This window comes from Pleurodeles waltl, chromosome 11 (assembly GCF_031143425.1).
Source record: "Pleurodeles waltl isolate 20211129_DDA chromosome 11, aPleWal1.hap1.20221129, whole genome shotgun sequence".
Classification (NCBI taxonomy): domain Eukaryota; kingdom Metazoa; phylum Chordata; class Amphibia; order Caudata; family Salamandridae; genus Pleurodeles; species Pleurodeles waltl.
This window is the reverse complement of record NC_090450.1, coordinates 72,413,092-72,431,407: the sequence shown is the minus strand read 5'-3', so window position 1 is coordinate 72,431,407 and position 18,316 is coordinate 72,413,092.

The window sequence follows — 18,316 nt, the reverse complement described above, 5'->3', positions numbered from 1 at the left end:
TTTGAGGTACCCAAATCACTTCAGTGTGAATGGTTATAATGTGTGTGCATCCATCCTGAATAACGTTGTCTCGCAATGCAATATATTATCTTCCATTATACATCTTTCCTTTGTCCTAGACCCTCTGCAGCTCAGGGTACAGAAGGGATAGCTCAGTGGGTCTCAGCTAATGCTGTAACGTATATAGCAGAACATTACATCACAGCATCCTAAAGTGAACAGTGGATTCCAAACAACTGAAGGAGGTGTAATTGTTTGACGGGTGAACTGAATCTCTTGTCAAAGCTTCTAGGGACGAGTTGCAAAACCAAACTCACCCACCTAGGTACCTCTGTCTACTAATTTGATGGGGCACAACCTAAACAGCCTCCCCTGCCTCTCTGACAGTGCCTTTATGCATCTCTCCCTTCCACACCCCCTTGCTCTCTCTCTACTGTATTGTATCAATCAACTTTCGTCACCTTTATTTGCAATATATGTCCTCTTTTAAATCAAACTTATACATTCGTTTAAACACTATAAAATCACCATTAGTTCAAGATAAAAGAAATAGATAACCTAGTATAAAGAATCACACAATATTATCGACAATATATTAAACAGAAATCATTCAAACACACTAGGATATTCAAGGACTAACAGTGGCAGATATCAAAACGCATTTCAAGTAAAAGTTCCTGATGTAAAAAGGAAAGGCTCTTGTCCTGCAAATGCCAAACCAGAGTAATATATCTCAATAAAGCAATGACTACACCTTCTTGAGCAGTGGATCTAACTCAGTAAAATGTCTGAAACTTAGTAGGAATGTCCCATTAAATAAAAAAACGAGGTCCATATTTATACTTTTTTGTGCCGCATTTGTGTCATTTTTTGACGCAAAAGGGGCGCAAACTTACAAAATACAATCGTATTTTGTAAGTTTGCACCACATTTGCGTCTAAAAATGACGCAAATGCTGTGCTAAAAAAGTATAAATGTGGGCCTGAGTCCTTCAAAGGGGTGTCCTTGCATCAATTGGGAGAATTCCAGGTTTGAATTTGAAATACATGACTTTGGATCAATTGTGTCCAGTTAGAAGTCTTGTCCTAGTGTCCCTTTTCTATCCAAGTGCAAAGAATATAAAATATGCTTCTAGTCATTTTTTGGACATCCTAGTGAACCTCTCTCCAAAGCACCCTAGGTACAGATATTAACTATATTTTTTTATATTCCGGGGTAGGCATTAAGAAGGAAAATGTTAGCATGGTTACACTTATTTTGATTGGTTCACAACAAAGTACTGCAGACGTCTCAAAGATGGACATGACATTCCTCTATGTTTTTGTGTTCGGCAAAAGCTGATTAGACTACTAAACCTTTTTTCACCATATTACTGGGCAAAATTCATGTTGTGCTTAAGTACTCAAGCAGAAAGATTAACGTATGAAGAACTGGCAAGTAACATGCGGCATGAGGACATGCTTAAGGAGCACATTCTTTGAAGATTATCCTCGCCTGTAGGTCTTTGGTTCTTGGAGAGTAGACCGCCCCCTTTGTTTAACACTATGACATATAGGGGCCCCAGCCATGCTTTGGGCACTGCACCAATATTTTCCTCAGCAATCTTCTAGGAAGCCATTCCTGTAAGTATGAATCCTGCAGATCACAATACACCCCCTCTATGTGCCAAGCGCTATATAACGTCAGTACTACTGAAGTGACTGCATTGACTTAACCACTAAATCGCAGGATAAGCATAGGCAAGTAGATGTGGAAGTAATAATAATAATACTATGCTTACCTGACGATGTAATGGTACGTGTTGTACTAATGCAATTTTACTATTAGAGGGTTTTATTGATATAGTGTCACCCAACCCACACCACATATGGAAGCGCGGCCTGTAATTTACCACAAAGCATCTTGTCTGTTCTCTGGCTCTGATCATCACTGAAATTATTAATCTCTTCCTCTCTGAAAATGTTATTCCATTCTGCCTTACACAAGCCTAGATCTTCTACTGCTGGAAAAAACCTTTCTGGGACCCTGGCCACCTATCACCCTATAGACTGAGCCAAAATCTTTGCAAATATTTTTGGGAAAAGCCGTAACTTCAAGGCTTTCTCAACACCTCATAGAGTCTGCCACACTGACGTATGTCTGTAACAAGTTGATTGGTGTCTGACACCCAGACGTATGCCTGGAACAAGTTGTTTGGGGCCACACAAATGTATGTCTGGAACAAGTTGTTTGGTGTCTGACACTCAGACGTATTCCTGGAACAAGTTGTTTGATGTCTGTTACCCAGATGTATATCTGGAATAAATTGTTTGGTGTCTGACACCCAGATGTATGTCTGGAACAAGTAGTTTGGTGTCTGTAACGCAGGCGTTTGTCTGGAACAAAGTGTTTGGTGTCTGCCACCCAAACATGTCTGGAGTAAGATGTTTAGTGTCTGCCACCCAGACCTATGCCTGGAAGAAGACGTTTGCTGGGCTGCCAGCAGATCTGTGGCTCTTTGTCATTGAACTTTGATAACATCAAACATGGTACTCAGCTGGAGAGGTGGACCAAAGTCGCAGTGTGGCTAGTAGTGCTATTAAATGGATGAACAACGAAAAGGAATGGGAATGCCAAAATTCGCTAGTGGAACCTGAGTAATGTGATGCAAAACAATGGTTCCGCGGTTTACTTTAGTGTATGTAATCTGTCTGTGGCAGTCTGTTACGACCCATTTAACATTATTGCTTTTTTTTTTTTTTTAAAGGATTATATCGCTTACACCTTCTGCATGAATAATTGAAAATTAGTCGCTTTTGTTTTCGTTGAAGTAATCGGAGGAACCATCATTGTTTAACCACTGAACGGTTCTAGGTCTTCTGTCTGGCAAAATAGCTCAACTGCAGTCCGGTGAACATCTGGTCCAACATTCTTTGGTGAAATGGGGTGTATGGCATCCCAGGTGCTATTCAATATCAAAATGGAGCTATTGCAACGCTGCAGATGGAATGGGGAGTGGGATTTCACAGCTACACTAATGATGCACACCGATTTCCCCTTTACTGTCAATGCTGCAGAAGACACTGAGGAGCTGAATCACTGAGTTAAGACTATTCAAGCGCGGATTGATATAAACTGGCAGCCGCCCAATACTTCTAAAACTGAACTGATGCTGGCAGGAGGGCGGTAACCCACAAGCGACTTTTTCATAAATCACTTACAGCAGGAGTCGAGAGAGATTCTTGTGGCTAAAAACAGGTAAAACACTGGAGTTTCCATGGGAATGTTGTCATGCTTTGGAGATAGCTCTCTATGTTGACAGAAGGCTGCAGCTTTTATATGTGATTATTCAGTAAAGTTCACCTGTTTCTTGATGAATATCTGTACTTACCTATTGCACCTGCAATAATTTGGTCTTGAATTGATTATTGTTGTGGTTTGTTTCTAGGGGCTCCTAAAAAAATAGGTCAATGAGTTACAGATGATCCAAAATTATTCTGGAGGTGTATTGAATGCATCAGATTCAAGTAAAAGAATGCATTACAGGCCTTCACTACATAAATAGGAGCTAAGCACTAGACGTGCCTGTTGTGTACCTAGCAGAGACTTGAAGTTTGCCCAATTAAGGGCCTGATTTAGATATTGGTGGACGGGTTACTCCGTCACTATTGTGACGGAGTAACCCGTCCACCAATATCTAAATGAGGCCCAAAGTCTTACGTCTGTCAAGCCAGGTGCAGGGAAAGAGTATGGGAAACAGCTACATCCACCTTACTTGTACAATGGTTTACCACTCTCCTTAAGGTGGTCCTCAGTCAGAAACTATTTAACAGAAAGACCCAGAAATCAACTATACCCTATATCTTATCCAGAATAAGTGCTGATGAATAAAGCAAAGTGTACCTTTGTGTTTAAGTTCTATATACATTACTTCATTATTTATTTATACAACCCAAGGGATTAATCTTCTTACTAATTTAAACACCTAAAATATCTCGTACATTTTTAAAAATTGATCCTTTTTGTTTATGTCCAACCACATGGAAGTTTTCACCCACTCAGAGTCAAGTAAGTGGAGAGTTATATTTTAATCACCAGAAGAAAAGGATACGAACTATAAATAAGAAATGTCAAGTGTGTTTTTATTCCCAAAATTCATCATTTTATATTGGGATGGATGAGATTAAATATGCCAATATCCTTCAGGATCTTTCTTCTGTCCCACCATTCTTGTATTTCCATATTTTAGCCTTTTGAAAGCGCCAGAAATAAAAATCACTGAGTGTTCTAAAGTTCCCCTAGCTCCATTATTTCTTTCAATCATTGTGTCCCATAATATTTTGGGAAAATGTTATTTAGTCGCCCAGCTGCTGACTTTTCATGCTGGGGTCCTAGGTTTGCATGCTGGCCTTGGCACCCCATTGCAAATCTTATGATTTTGAGAAATGTGCTTGTGCCTAAAAGGTAAATATGGGAAATGTAATGCAATTTTACAGTATATACATAAAAAGACAAGTTTTGGACCTATTATAAAAATCCCTGTAATTTCGATGGGACCAGTATCAAGAGTTACTGGCCCATTAGAATTACAAGAGCAACAGAAGCACTAGGAATCTGAAAATGTCTTCCAAGTACTCAGTGTGAAGCATTAGGGAAGAATGCTTCACTGAGGACTCCAGGTGAAATATCTGGGGAGAGGGACAAAAAAACAGGGAAATTAGTTATTGATGTACTGAGTCCTAATTCAGAATTTCTCAGGAGAATTTCAGGATTTCACCCAGAATCCATGATAATTCTGCACTTAACATTGTAACTCCATGGATGATGATTGCAACTAGACTTGGCCAGAACTTGCTGAGTTTCACTCCCTGGAATTCCGTTGAGTTATGTAAAAACTCTGTGAGATTCTGTGTGGTTCTGTGAGCAGGCAGAATTTGGGCATGTTGCGCCACTTGCCCTTATTTCTAGTGCTGGGAGATTGTTCCACACTGTAAAATCAGTGTGAACTGCACCACGCAGCACGCCAAAGGGCACTAGTTCTTTCTGCTGCTCGAGTGGATTTTCTACTCGAGCAGCAGCTTTCTCAACAACAATAGTCGTGACCTGCCGTGACTGCCTGCGTTGAGAAATCTTGCGAGGAGGCATTCTAGTGCCAGAATATTGTACTATGGGATGTAAATTCTCGCTCACGCTCACCAACTTAACGTTGGCTAGCCACATGTGAGAAAAAAACTCTGACATGTGTTGGTTGGCTAGGTTTTGCCAGAATTCTGCTCTCCAAGAGGAACATGGAGTGGGCAAAACTGCATAAACTCCAACGGCAGAGTGGAATTTTTCCCCCACCTCTAATTGCAACCTGATATCCTAGAGCTGTCTAACCAACACCTAGATGTACATGATCTTGTAACGTGTCTCAAAATGCCCCCAAAACGTATAGCGCCCCATTGCTTGACAGCTAAGTTTGAGCTGGATAAACACCAATAAATACACAGGAGTTAACATAAATTGGGACAGAGAAGTAATCTGACATACCCTATAGACAATGAAGATATGTTCTTAGAAAAATTTATGAAGGGAGAACTTCTGTGTGTAGCATGACTAAAAAGATGGGAAACATGCTAGTGGTCATGCTTGATGCATTGAAATGGTCATGTATGCAGTACCACCCGTATCGACTATCATGTGGGGATCACCTTAGTGTGGCCACCAATACAATTCGTTCTGCCACTATGAGCATTAAAGCATCCATTGCAGATGTTTCTGTCGTGGTGGTTGCCAAGGGAAGTTGTGATTTTTGCCTTAGAATTGAGCACCACTTTTTCAGCACATGTGGTACAATTGCCTTCTTCATATCTATTGAGACCAAACCTGAAAGAAAAAATTAATTCAAAGATTGGTTATTGCATGGACCACTACACAGTCAAGTGATCCATTGATTACTGATGCACATGCATTTCATAATGACCTGGACTTCACACCTTGCAACCATAGATAAATGTATCGGCAAAAAACAAGGAGGAAAGCTTGCATGGTTGTTTCCAGTCAGGTAGGCTAGCTCGTCGAATGGCCAATTTGCTCTTATGGGGCCTATTCGCAAAGGCATTTTGGAGTACATACAGAGTTACTGATGTAGTTCTCTTACATACTGTTAAATGCCTTTGTGAATGGACCACAAAACATCTAAAATGGGAATAAATTGGGAATAACAAGGGAATCTCCTTAAACAATTGGAACAAATAGAAAGGGCTATGCCCTTGTTTCACTTTCATTAAAAATGTGTTTTTGAGCAGATTCACAAATAATCTAAGAGTATGTAAAAGAGTACTTCTCTAGTACTACTTATCATATTCATAAATGGTTTTGTAAATCTGCAAAAAATATTTTTAAACTGGACGGTTACCAAAAAGTCCATTTTTTTACAGGTTTACTGGGAGAACTAAATGGTAATTTCAAAGATGTGGGATGAAGCAATAATTTGCCCACTGTGAAAAGTACTTTGGAAGAATTTGGTGTTTCAACACAACTTCTTAAGAAGAAGGTAGTTTATCAAGACTTTACTTTTTATTTGGTGCTACCAACTAGTGGAGTTCTAAACCTTGCCTTATGTGATTTTTATAGCAAAAAAGGAGTTTATATTTAGCATGGCCAGTGCCAAACTGGTGAGGTGTCTATAGGTACTTTTCCATTGATTTATGTTCTGCAAATCTTGTCCTAGCCTTCCAATGACCCCACACCACCTACAGAAGCATTTTGAGATCAAAGGTCTCTGTATTTTAAGGGCCTGATTAGAACATTAGGTGGTATTTATTGCACCTGATAAATAATGATTCCACGGGGTATGTTATTTATTGGGTGTGATAAATAACACCTAATACGAGTTGGTGGGGAATAATAAGCAGATTTTTATGCTTAACACACCAAAACCCACATAATACTGTAAATACTGTATGCCTTACCCACATTCAATTTCAGCAGGTTTAAAGTTTTAACGGTAGAGTAGTTAATACATGTGATAACTATTGGATGTGTTAAATACCTACTATCTTGTAATTCCAACCCATGTGTACCAGGGGTTTACACACAGGTCGAAGTATAATGACCAACTAGTAATCAGGGTCAAAGTGTTGAAAAAATTAAAAAGACGGCCAAGAGTCACAGCATTGGGGTTACCCAGATTAGCTTAGCCGTGAAATCATGAAAGGGGATATGTTTCTATCAACAAATTTGTTTGCCACTGTGCACAATTGTAGAGGGACCACAGCCAGACAAATTACACAGTCAATACCAAGTGGGTGGATCCTATCCTCAGGCTAGCAGGGTGTTCCATTCTTTAGTCTAGGTGACTCACCATCCTATTTTGCACATTTTATGGACAGACTAATTAAACCACTTCTTTTCTTATTTTCTTTCTGTGCAGTTTTTAAAATGATGTCTTTGAAAGGAGTGTGGTTGCCCACCTCATCACATTCAAGAGCCTGCCTGGCAACTTAATGGACTTCACCAAAGGTTAGGTCACCAGCTAATTGCTTTTTTGTGTTTTTGTGGCTCATAAATGAGGCCTATTTCCAACTGAATGCTAAGTATTTAATGTTCCTTTAGGCTCACACTGGGGCTTGCACTTTTTGAGGAGTTTATGTTGAGTAGTCTTTATGTGTGTTTTAGTATAAATTAAACATTATGTATGCATGTACATATAGTTCATGTTTTATATTGTAATTTTTGTTTTTATAGATAAATTCAAATTGAAATAAACTACTTTTGAATTAGCTTGGAAACTTTGTCTTATATTATTTTGCTTTATGTTTTTCTGTATTGTTGTTAAAGATTTTGGTGAGGTTCTTTTAAGAGTGAAGCTAGGCAAACTTTTTTAATGTTTGTTTTAGAGTTAGGTAAAAAAAAAAAAAAAAATCTATTTTCTGCATGTTGTATTTAGCAGAACTTTGTATGTACGTTTTCTCTGCATATCTTTTACATTCATATTTGTGTGTTTAAAAATATAGAGTCCAGTTCACAAAGATTTGGGTACCACTTACTCCTAGAGTACAAACAACTTACTCCTGAATTCCAAAAGTAAGCCACACATAACCAACACAGACCAAAGAGTACTTCATGAATAACACACACCAACTCCTAGTAAAATCTTTGTGAATTGGACACATAACCTCTTTTGTCCAGATTGACGAAGATTTTGCTGTGACATACTTGGGTAGTACTCCTTGCTTGCTCTTTGTAAGACCTGTCATCCTGAGGGTGATATTCCCCAAAACATTTCACCTTTACCCTTCACTTTAGGCTGAAATGTGTTTGTGTTGGCTCTAGGACTTTGTGCACTTTACCACTGCTAACTAGTGCTAAAGTGCATGTGATCTCACCGTTATACATGGCAAAACTGGCTTACACTTGATTGGCATATTTAATTTAATGTACATATAAGTCTCTTGTAGACTAGTGAACCATATACCCAGGGCCTGTAAATTGAATACTACTAGTGGGTCTGCAGCACTTATTGTGCCACCTTCCTAAGTGGTCCCTTCAAACATGCACATGTCTGCCAATGCAGCCAGAATTCAGTTTTAAACTTTTGACTTGGCAATATAACATCCTTGCCAGGCCTTAAACACATACATGTCACCCCTAAGGTAGGCCCTAGGTCCAGGACCTTTGGTGATACTGCTAGAGGTGCCCAGATAGCCAAAAGCCAAAACTTGGGGCTTAGAAAATCTTGGGCTAAAAGTTGCTCTTAGATCCGAGAGGAGACCAAGACCAACCTGCCGATCTATCAGCCCAAGGTGCAAGGCCAGTTGGCCTCATTTCATGGAAGCTCCAGCTACGTTCTTCTATACAGCATCAAATCCTGTTCAACGGTCCTATACCACAGGGGAATCTGGCCTCGTGGAACTCTCGTCGGCTACAGCTTCCGGTCTTGTCCCACAGATGATTTTTCATTTCCTAAACAGAGACTGAGTCCGAATGAAGAAATCTTCACTGCAACTTCGTCCAGTGGCTCCTTGACAACAAAGCTCCATCCTCGGTCCCTGCCCGCAGCCTTGCCCCGCGAAACTTTTCCTCCTCAGAATATTTGTTTTTTTACTTCCTTCTAAATCCAAAGGTAAGTGTCAACCAGGTCCAATCCACTATCCTACTCACACTCCATTATGGTCGCCCATATTTTTGACATTTCACCCAGTCTTGCACAACTAGATGTTTGTGGTTGGCGCTTTGATCTTTTAGGCGTTCATTTTTAAATTAAACTGTACAAAGTCATAGCTCCAGTACTACTGATTGGATTTTTAATCATTTTAGTGTCAATTTATTAAAATGTAGTATATTCGTCTAAATTAATGTACGATTTTTCTTGTTTTATGTTTTTACTTTGTAACTTATTGTATATTGCATAAATACTTTACACCATGCCTCTAAGTGAAGTCATACTGGTTTTGTGCCAAACTACCAGAGGTTTAAGAACAGAGTAAGCCAGGAATATTACAAGTGTAAGCCACACCAGGTCACAACATCTTTGTGAATCTGGCTTGATGTACATACGTCTGCCCAGGACGGAACCAAAGTGCCTAATTCTGTTGACGTCCTTGCATTGATGGCCGGTGGGTAAAAGGTACAAGAACCTCAATTGAATGTGGGCATCCAATGCAAATAAGACCAACAGCTCTTTTTGAGTGGTGGAGGCGTCTGTCTTTACTGAGTGACACATGGTATGACTCACCAACGTACTTAAGGATGACCATCATGTGTTATTATGGCTTTCCCAATAAATCTATTTGTGTGCCAGCTCCCTAGCCAAGAGTCATGCTTAAAAAATGTTCTCCTGCTTTTAAACATAATATTACATATGCTTACATTTTTATTCTGTAACCTTTTCCATTTTCCCTCTCCTTTGGTGTGGGTAATTGGTGTCAAACCCTTAAATGCTGACTGTCACATCATCTCGCCTATAGCCACCTGTATAATTGAAACTATTTCCTTAAAACATAGGTTTGATCTATGAAAACAAGCCTAGATTTTGAGAAGGATTAAAAAACACAAATCAAGATGTCTGCATCCTATTAGCCAACTGGGCAGGCCATATAAACAATGCTTAATGTGTGCCAGTAGTTGCTGATCGTGGCACTTGCACATATTTTTGGAAACTGGGATCTATTTTTTCATCAAACTATGAACCAGAACAAGAGAGAAAGGCAGTGAAAGGAAAAAAGAATGGTGCCAAAAGCAGGAAAACAATCAGAAAGGAAGTAATATTGAAAAGAAAACCGCACATTGATATAAAGAGTCAGGAAGTGTAGGGCGTTGGAAGAAAGAGGCAGAACGTCAACCCAAAAATAGGTAGCCCTGGTATTCAACAAGCCTGGCCTTGACAGCGCTGGCAAATAAACATATGTTTAATTTGTGAATCGAAGATGTCTCCTAATTCGTCCAGTACTTTGAAGTGGCCGAGGTAAATATAGCACTTTAATCTTCTACAGACATCTCAACATTTCAGAGCTGGGAAGTGGGAGATTTTCAAAAGGAAATCGGGGGAATGGATTTGCCACTTGGACTTTAATCGAAGCAGAGGCAATTTCAGGTGGATTTAGGTGGAAGGCAGGTTAAATAAAGGCATTTTTTGCTTCAGAAATCGTGAGTCTCCCACCTGAATCGGGCATGTACGCTTCTAATAAATAAACAAATACGAGAGGCATTTCATATCTTGCAGCAATACACGTAATCACGTCCTCTTAATAAATTAACAAATGTATTCCAATGTGTTTTCGAAATATTTTTTGTTGTTATTATTAGCCTCCAATGTATATGTTTCGACATCGGCGCTCAGTGTTTTTTCACAGCCTTGTCATGCACCGTGTTCCAGTAGGCCTGCCCAGGCTATGTAAATACAACCTAGAGCTTTATTTGTTGTTTAATAGACCAAGTCACTACACTTCAACATGCAGTAGCTTATAGTATTTAGTGATACGGTATTTTCTCATATTGTCTTCCCAGAATTAGTTATTGAGTCCACGGATTTTCGTGTTTGTTGATGCCGCTAAGCCAACAGCGCCCATTCAAATGCGACTAATCTCGCCTTCCACACTTGAGGCGATTGTTCGGCTCCTAGGCCGCTCGGAATGCGGCCCGCTCAGTCGTGACGCATACTTCAATTCCGGCGCGCTAATATGATAAAGCAGTCAAGCATGAGGGAACTCACTAAATTAAAGCCCGTTAATTACACGACGGGAAGTGCACAATGCTGTACTGCAATTTCTCCAAAGACATAAGTTCCATATCTATTTTTGCAGGCGTGCCAACTCGCAAGACTTCATTATTTTTCGAATTTTCTGTCAGACTGTCACCGGCCTCTAATAATAATCTGATATGCTCTTGCTATATGCCATGTTATCCGTTGTTTATAGCCCGACTGTATGCCACCAAGGGGCCCTTGCAGGGCACCTCCGACTTTAACCGAGTTAGAGCACAAAACGAACACCAGCAGTGTTTCCTGGAATGCTTATGTTTAAGGTATGGACATTGTGAAACCATATGATAGCTTTCTGTAAATGATCTCACACAAATATGACTGCCAAGCGTAAAGGACCTCAACTACGGCTCAGACTGTCCAATAATGGGGCTTGTAAAGAAACTTACCACATCACCCCACCCCCCAATACCACCACCACCATCAGTGAAGATTCCAACACACAAAGGGCCTCATTGATAAATAACAGGTGCATAGATCACAATGCATCAGTTTGCATGCACCCCCCCAGCGACACCATGGTAGGGCTGTATTTACAATACAGCGCACCATGGTGCTCGTTACCACATGCGTGTGGCGCTTTGCTGGTTTCGAGTAAAAAATGTTAACGCTACTTCAGCAAAGCTCGGAGAGGCCCATTTAAAACAGCCTAGCGTTACTTTAACTTCTGCCCTTAAGTAGGCGTTAAAGAATGATTGTAGATTTCACTGCGCCATTCCTGCAGGCCTTCTAGCAGTGGAACGCCTCCCTTGGATACATTATAACTGGCGCAGGCATAATGTGGCGCAAGGGTTTACAAACTGGCGTAATGGTACCATTGCACCAGTTTGTAAATATGGCATGGGGTGGGGAACTATTTTGCACCAGCGTAGTGTAAAAACAATGATACTACCGCAGCACAAGGTGCTTGTAAATGAGCCCCAAAGTACCTTTGTGGATCCAGTATTTCCCATGGACATGTGAGCCCTCACTATGGGTGGCCACTTGATTCAGTTAGCAATCCCATCAGAATTCTAACATCTGCCGAAATAGTGCTCCTTAGTTTGCTTTCCCTCTCAGATTGCCAACGTTTCTGTGAAAGTGCTGGTAAAATTAGGAATTAACAGGGAAATTGAACCCAGATTTACTGATTTTCTCTGTAGTTCGTATTTCCTTGAAGGCCTTCTCGGTCAAACTCACAATGAGCTGGATGTTACCTGACCTCAGAGTTGACGGCTCGGTAACTCTAGGACTGCTGAAAAAACTGTCCCATTTTTTCGTAAGGATGGCCCCTGGCCTGCTGAATGCAGCCAAAATGTCCAGGTGAAAATCAAGGATTTAATGGCGCATTGGCATGGGAATCAGGTACAGTATTCACAAATCAGATGTAACACCCATTTTGTAGAGAACCTTTGTGTCACGATTTGTTCCCTGCGTTCCTGAGCACAACTAGTGGGGTATACTTATGGGTCTTTCAAGTGTTCAATTGGACTTCTTGAGCTTTAACTATATACATGTACTGATTTGCAGACTTATAAACAATGTTCCGAACGTATTTTTATTTCAGATCCGTGTGGAACTTTGTGATAGCCAGCATGCTACCCCTCACAAATATAACATTTTCAAGAAGCCTTGACCTTGTGGCTTACCCCAGCAGTCCTAACGTGTGGTCAGCGCAGCCCTGGGACTCCATGAGACCCTCTTTAGGGGTTCACAACTGCTTAGAAAATAAAATGATATTAGAAGATTAATAAAGTATGCATAAATAAAGAATCAAAGTATAAAATTGAACATCTTTAAATGTTACTTAATTTGTAACTGGAGGTTACAATGTTGGTCGTATCCTTAGATTGATTCGTGAGAGTAGAGTACAGAATATGGAATAAGTATTGAGTGGCCCCAACTGAAGCGCTGACAAAGAGAGCGCTTGCATTAGGAGCAAAAACAACAAAGTGCTGTGCTAAAGTGTTGTATATCTCTTCGTCTTTTTGATTAACACCCTGAATTTCGAAAAGCTACAATTTTACCATTAAAAATAGCATTTAGCTTTTTCTATATGTTTTTATGGACTAAAGAAATATTTGATGTATACATATTTCTTTTTTTGTACATTTTTTTAGGTTCAAATCGTAGAAATTGTTTAAGCTGGGGTCCCCGGTTGCTAGTAATGACTTAGTGGGGATCCCTCAATTCAAGTAATGTTTCAGTAGGGGACCACAGAAGACAAAAAGTTAAGAACTGCTGGCATACGCAAACACTATTTTGCAGCTTCCAGAAGGAGGTCCAGGGGGGACTGCACAGGTACGAGGTCTCCCCCCCCCAGGATGTTGGGGGAGGTGGTACAGCCCACGGGTCCGTTTGGCACTTTTGGGCAATGGGGGGAAATATTTAAAGTAGACATTTTAGGGAATAATCACCATTTTGAAAGCGACACAGTGGCCGGGTAGCTAGAGTACCTTTTTTGGTGCTTAGTGTAGCTTTTTAGCAGAGTGGGTTGGGGCTTAGGTCGGCGGTAGTTGGTGTTACTGTGGTATTGTGGTGCTTTTTGGCAGGTTTTAAAATCTAGTGGAGGTAGTGTTAGTGGTTGTAGTTTGAAGGTACCGTTTCCGTGGCTTACTGGCAGTGCGTTTCAGAGGTGTTGTGCGGCGGCAGGTTTCCTTCAGCAGCAGGATGGCTGACGAAAAAGTCCAGGTAGCGCTCCAGCAGCTGCAAGAGGCCGGCCACCTGGATATTGTGCGCAATGATGTTCTGGGACGCCTGAGGCCAGCCCGACAAGCGGCGAGCGGGGTGGCCGTTCTGGCCTGATTGCTCCCCCGCCACATTCTGGCAATGAAGTCCACGGTGAGTCTGCAGGGAGGGGGGAGGGGGAGGGGCCGGAGGAATGTGGGCGAGGCTACGGGGAAGGGGCAGGAAGGTAGTTTACCTACCCGTCCCTCAGTCATATCAGAAGCGAAGACGCAGAGGGCAGGGCTCCGAGCCAGAGGGAGCGGCTAGGAGTCCCTACGTTTGAAAAGGACGGGACGGGGAGGCAGGCTGGGGCGGAGTTCGCGAAGCGCGCAGAGTGTGCGTAGGGTGCCGAGTTGTTTAAAGAGGAGGGAGGGGGTGGGGCCCAGGATGTTCGAGAGGCAGCAGGAGTGAGAGAGCCCCGCACAGCGGCAGCGGAGAACAACCAGGCTATCGCACAGGGGAAATGGGAGGGGGAGGTTTGCCTATAAGGAGACATAAGGGAGGGGGGGGGGTCTTTGGAAGGTACTGGGAGGTTTCCGGCCAAGACAGAGTGTACAGAGGAGGGTTTTGCTCCCCAGCTAGATTTCCTGTGGGAGTGGAGTGAGGAGGAAGAAAGAGATGAGGTAGAGGTTGGGGATGATGGTATTATATTGAAGGTGCGCCCCCCACAGCGTACCTACGGCCTGGGGTGGCCCATAGAGAAACAGGTAGTCGGCAGGGAAGGTCAGCTATTTGGGGAGGGAGAACATCTTGAGTGGGGGAGGAGGAAGGGGTAGAGACAGGGGTCGCTGCGTTTGGCAGGGGAGGTAGTAGCAGTTCAGGCACAGGTCTCACCGGCACTCCGGGCATTTCCTGGCAGGTTGGCAAGTGGGTCATGGGCGGCCCGGAAACCCTGGGAGGGAGAGAAGGCGGGGCCCGAGCGGCCAGCTCGATGGCGTCGCGAAGAGAGGCAGCAGAAGGGGATTACAAGGCTATGGCAGTTCAGAAGGGGCCACAAGGAGGAGTAGCTATTGCGCCCCCGTTGATGCAGCCTCAGAAGAACGGCGACCAGGCCTGCCACTAAAAGAACAGTTTGCAGGATCACAAGGTAAGATGGTTCTACGCCCCGGAGGCACAGCATTGAAGGAACAGGCAAGGGATTTGGGGAGTGCCCTGCCTGGTGAGTGGGTTGACCTGATAGGTGAGCTAGATTATGACGAGGACAGTATGGAAGAAGGGGAGCTGAGGGAGGAACAAGAGGATGACTGGTGGTGCGCTGGGGGGGGGTCTAATGATGTGTCTCAGTCATTTTAGACAGCAACATCGGAGAGCAGTGGAGCTCCACAGGCGAGGCGATGGCTCGAGATCGGTCCCTGTCTCTGGCGCCAGGCAAGAGAGGCACTGCCGCACTTAATACAGCTGTTTCAGTGGCAGTGGAGGCGAAGGTAGACATGGTAAAAGATCGACGGCACAAAGGGGTTTACGTTGCGGACGTCGGGGTTGGGCCGGACGAGGTCGGGGAGCTGGGTACTGGTCCTTTATGGAAGGGCGGGGGGATAAAGTGGAAGTGAGTACAGCAAAAGGGGGTGAGAAAGCCAAAAAGCTTCCATACATGGGCACGGCGAAGCCACTAAGGTCGCATTTAACGTTAGCCACTAAAGAAAAGATTTGGAAAGGTGAGTATTTAGAGATGCTAAAGTTACTGCACAGGGAAGTACAGTCTAAGGAAGGTTCCAAGGAGGAGGAGTACGAGCTGGCCAAGTGGCCGAGGGTGCCTGTCAATATTGAGAATTGGACGGCTGCCTTCTTAATATACGCCAGTGTTTACTGTGAGTGTTTCCCCGAAGAGGACGGTAGCGCTCCTAAAATATATGGACGTTATACAGAAGGATAGGTTGATTACGCCTCGGTTAAATATGACGAGAAATTCCGGGCAATGATGGCAGCCGATGAAGAGGTACAATGGGGGGAAATTGATGCAGACTTGTGGCAGCATACAATGGGCCCCTCTAAATTCGGTAAAACAGTCTTCGCGGCTAGCGGGCTGCCCAATACATATCGGCCCTTTGGACTAGGGGTGGGCGTAGCATCGTGTTCCTTGAATTGTTTCCTTTGGTGGTCGCAGTGTGCATATGGGGACACCTACTTGAACATCAAAAAGTGCTTTTTAGAGTTGACAACCTGGCGGTGGTACAGGTTGTCAACAGGAAATCGGCTCGGGAGGCGCAGGTGTTGCAATTGCTGCAAGTTTTTGTGCTTCACTGCTTGCGCTGTGACATTCAATTTAAGGTTAGACATGTTCCAGGTGTGAACAATGACATTGCGGATGCTTTGTCTCGTTCACAGTGGGAGAGATTCCATGGACTGGTTGCGGGCGAGCCACTGTCCAGGACTCAGATGCCAGTAGCCTTATGGACAGTAGGAGAGAGCGGATGCTGCGGTTGGTGGTGTATTCATTGGCCCCGTCTACACAGCAAGCATACGTCCGGGCATGGCGGGAGTTTAGGCGGTCGGGAGCTCGTTGTCGACCAGATGAGAGGGGAAGGTTGGAAGATGTTGTGCGTTTCATTATGGAGTTGGTGGAGAGATGACAGTCACGGATCACCATCTCAGGGAAATTAGCGGGCATTGCTTTCCTGGGGAAGTTTTTCTGGGGGTACTCACCGTCGGCGGGGAGCTGAGCCAGCGTATATTGGAGGGCTGGGCAAAGGAGGAAGGAAAGTGAGGAGCGACGAGGCAGACTTTGTCTTTAGAATTATTGAAAGAAGTGATGCACGCTCTTGAGGGCGTTTGTTATGATGTAGAAGAAAGCCTGCTTTTCAAGACATTAGTGTCATGGATGTTTTTTGGGGCGTTTAGGGTATCGGAGCTCCTGGGTTCTGGGAGGAAGTCAGGGTTGAAGTGGGGTGACGTAGTGTTCAGGGGTACCACAATGACAGTGGGGATTAATAGTTCAAAGACGGATCAGCAGGGTCTGGGTGTGCAGGTGGTGATGGCAACCTACCTAGTGTCTGCGATATGTCCTGTTCAGTTGGGTTGGGAATTAAAGGAGAGCGGTTTTTCCGCTGGGGAGGACGTTTTTCAGCATAGGAATGGTACAAGGGTATCTGCGCATCAGCTTTTAGCGGTTCTGCAAGTAGGTTTGAGGTATGTGGGGAAGGATGCATCTCAATTTGGCACACACTCGTTTCGGATAGGCATGGCGATGGAGGCAGGATAGGCAGATAATGCGATTGGGGAGGTGGAAGTCAGAGGCTTACAAGCGGTATGTCAGACGAGGGGGCTCCGGCTTGGCAGAATAGTGAAGTAACATATTTTTCTCCTGCTGCAGGTTCAGTACCGGGGCCAGAGACGCAGTTCCTGCCCATATGGGTTGTCAGACACTCATTTGTCAAGTGGGCCCCAAGACAAGCCGGGCGGATGGCAATTGGGGACAACTTGGGTCTGGACAGAAAAAGAAACAGGGTTCGCTGGGTTGGTAAAGGAGGGATGCAGTGGCAACAACTGTTAGTGACATTACAGACGCTAAGAGGTGTAGTTTTTGCCCTGATGTGCTGTTAATACACTTAGGGGAGAATGATTTAGTTCAAAGGACAGGGTTGGATGTGCTCAAGGGTATGAAAGCGGACTTGTTGGAAATTCGTCGCCAGTGGTATGGTTGTCACTTGGTGTGGACGGCCTTTGTGCCACGTCGAATATGGAGAGGTGCACAGAAGCAAGGAGCTATACAGAGGGCTCGCAGAAAGATTAATAAGGAAATTAAATCCTTCTGTGGGATGCATGGTATCACCTTTTTAGAGCATGTGGACCTTCGTTTTGAGTTTTTCAGGGGTGATGGTGTACACCTGTCCTTCAAGGGCATGGAGTTGTACCTGCTCCAATTGAAGGAAGTCTTGAAAGCAATGTTTCGAGAGAAGTAAAGAGGGACTCAGCGGACGGAAGGCATACCGTATAACTGGCAGGAGGGGGCAGGGGCAGTAAAAGGAGAAACCTCCTTTTTCTGGTGGCGGGAACTGAGACAGTTTGCAGGACTATGAGAAAAGGGAGGGACGGCAGAGCAGACAATACATCTTCAGGTGGGAAAAGGACTGGACGACAGCAGGACGACTCAGACAGGAATAGTTGGGCATTCAGGGTTTTGCGAGTTGCACGTTCAAGGGGTAGGGAGCAGCAGGAGACTATTAAAATGACAATAGGATTCAGCAAGGAATCATTACAATGGAAGGGGTATTAAGAAGCCACATGGTTAAAGGAAAGGGAGGGGGGAGGGCAGGGTAGGGAAGGGGGAGGATTGATTGGATAATTTGATGTATAGTGAGGTTTTAGTTTTGTGAGGCGATAGGCCAAGGGATTCTGGTTTGTAAGTGCACCTGTTTCCAATAAAGCGGCCTTTTACACACAATAAGG